At 46.1% G+C, this 2,814-nt stretch overlaps 1 pseudogene across 1 annotated transcript; it reads right to left on the bottom strand.

The window, feature by feature from the left end:
• Positions 1 to 1,010: 1,010 nt before the first annotated feature.
• Positions 1,011 to 2,541, bottom strand: LOC102425351 (annotated as a pseudogene). Its single transcript, XR_001349190.2, has one exon. The product of XR_001349190.2 is annotated as a serine/threonine-protein kinase Nek2 pseudogene (transcript).
• Positions 2,542 to 2,814: the final 273 nt, after the last annotated feature.

The raw sequence follows: 2,814 nt of genomic DNA, 5'->3' as shown, positions 1-2,814 counted from the left end.
TTTGGGCGCCAGATGAAGCAGGGGTTCTCTCGGGGGTGAGGACGACAGAGCCCCAACGCGCTAGGGCGTCTGCATGCACGACTCCGGAGACCAGGTTCAGTGAGCAGATCCGTTTTATTGTGGAACTACAGGGGTATATATAGCATGAGGGGACCAATCAGAGGGAGACATGTTGCTACGGGCGACCAATGGCTGAAAGGCTGGGGTACTGTGCACGTGGCTCTAGGAGTTCGTTCAGGCGGGTATTGCTACTTCCTGGTGTGCCGAGGCAGCATGTCATGGTGGAGTGTGCTCACACCATTGCTTCAGCCGCAGCACTGAGACATACTTCCCGAGCTCTACGTGCAATCGACATCACAGTGATGGATTTTCACAAAAGGTGACAGATTTTGCACTAAGAGCAATGGGATATCAATAAGTGATATCTATAAGCAAGATGTCATAATATCAGTGACCAGTTTGGATCCAATTCGGTTTTCTAAGCTCTAGAATATTTAAAACCTCAGACTTGAAGTTGTAAATCTAGACATGACAACTGTAAGCACACCACTCAGTCGTGTAAAACGTCTCAGGAAGTGGATACATATGTTTTTCCTGATATTAATTTCCTCCAACATTTAGAATGTAATGTTCCAGTAGTAATCACACATGGGATTAAAACCCCAACCAAGAAAGTATCATTCTTTCTATAAAGTGTTCTTTTATTTTTATTTATTTATATATTTTTAAAATATATTTTATTGATTTTTTACAGAGAGGAAGGGAGAGAGATAGAGAGTTAGAAACATCGATGAGAGAGAAACATCGATCAGCTGCCTCCTGCACATCTCCTACTGGGGATGTGCCCGCAACCCAGGTACATGCCCTTGACCGGAATGGAACCTGGGACCTTTCAGTCCGCAGGCCGACACTCTATCCACTGAGCCAAACCGGTTTCGGCTAAAGTGTTCTTTTAAAAAAGAAAAAGAAGAAGAAAGGTGTGGACGTTTTGTACAATTATTGAGGAAGGACAGCAAAGGCAATTCCAAAATATCACTCTTACTGTACAGAAAGGCACGGCTCATGGAACCAAGTATATCAAGCTGCAGCAGTTGAACATCAATCAGTCCTTCGGGGGCTGGCCATGTCAGATCCCGCACACAGCGCCGGGCCCTGCTGGCTAGCGCATGCCCAGGATCTGTCTGCTTTTCAGCTGGTACGTTTGCTCAATGTCCGCCAGGGCTTGCGTGCGCAGCTGGGCAGCATGGAGCTTCTTCTTCAGGTCTTTGCACTTGGCTTTGGAGGAGAGCTGGCTCTCAGAGTTCTCACTCCTCCGGACACTCTCCTTACTCTCTCCACTGAAATGAACTTTCTTCTTAAGTATTGAGGATGGAAGAGCTAACAGTTCTCGACCACTGGCCAGGGACAGGAGCCTCTGCTCCTTCAGCAGGCTGTAGTTCTTCATCAGACTTTCCGCTCTCGCCAATTTGTCCTCCGCCAGTCTCTCACGAACACAAAGCTCACGTTCCTTCTGCTCCAGTCTTTCCTCTCTGGCTTTGAGGGCTCGCTCTCGCTCCTGCAACTGTATTTCCTTCAGTTTCAGCTCACTTAATACAGTGTTAGAATCCTGCAACTTTTCTGGTTCTCCAGATTGTCGCCCCCTTCTCTCAGGATTTCTCCTCTGCTCTTCTGCAACCAAGTCTGCTATCAAAGGGCTCTCCAGAATTTCTTCAACAGAGGGTCGATGGTAGTCCTTTAAATTTAACATCCTTGTAATGATGTCATTCAACTCATCAGAGTAACAATATGGAATTCGCCTGAATTTGCCTTCTCGGATCTTCCCAGCTAATTCTTTCTGGTTGGAAGCTGTAAATGGAGGCATTAATGCACACAACTCATATATCAAACAGCCCAGTGACCAGATATCCGATTTCTCATTGTAGGATATGCGACTCATCTGCTCAGGAGACATGTAATAAGGAGTGCCAACAAATGTTTTTGCAAAACTGGTATCCTGGTTTAATATTCTAGCTAGCCCGAAGTCTCCAAGCTTAACGTTTTGCTTGCCATCCAGGAAAACATTGGCTGGTTTCAGATCCCCATGGAGCACCGTATGACCACCATCACTTCGTCTGTGACATTCCTTTAGGGCCAGAGTCAACTGAGCCATCACTCGAAGAACAAACTCTTCCTCCAAGTATTGTCTTTCCTTGGTTCCCTTTGTAATTATACTAGCCAGGTCCCCTCCTTCGCAATATTCCATTACAATGTACAGTGTTGTGTTGGTTCGGTCAATAATGCGATCATAGTAACGGACGATGTTTGGATGCTTCAGTTCACGAAGCAAATTCACTTCAGAAACAAGCATTTGTTTCTCAGCTTCTGTCTTGGAGCCATAGTCAAGTTCTTTCCAAACTAATATCTTGCCATCGCTCTTCCTCCGGATCTTCTGGCAGCGGCCATAGGAGCCGATGCCAATGGTGTGCAGCACGTCGTAGTCCTCTGCCCGGGTCGGCATGGCAGAGCCCACCGGGGACTCCTGCAGATCGCACCGCAGCTGTGGAGCTGGAGCCACCGTCTCCAAAGCGTCTCCAAGTCACACTCTGTTACATCTGTATTTATACCAGTTGATTTTAATCCTATCCATTCTATTCCAAAGGTTAGGGCGTTTGTTATCTCCAGTCCAAGGTCACTACTCTACTGTTCTGTTAAGCTACAAGGAAGTAACTGAAGGAGATTATCCTAAGTAAAGATTATGTAGCTTAAGTGTGATTGTTCATAGTTAAAGTGATTAACTACCCGCCTGGCACTTAGTTAAGGGGTTTTACTGATTTA

Source organism: Myotis lucifugus, unplaced genomic scaffold, assembly GCF_000147115.1.
Source record: "Myotis lucifugus unplaced genomic scaffold, Myoluc2.0 scaffold_116, whole genome shotgun sequence".
In the NCBI taxonomy this organism is placed as follows: Eukaryota; Metazoa; Chordata; class Mammalia; order Chiroptera; family Vespertilionidae; genus Myotis; species Myotis lucifugus.
The sequence above is the reverse complement of the archived record's forward strand: the minus strand, read 5'-3'. Positions and strand labels throughout refer to the sequence as shown.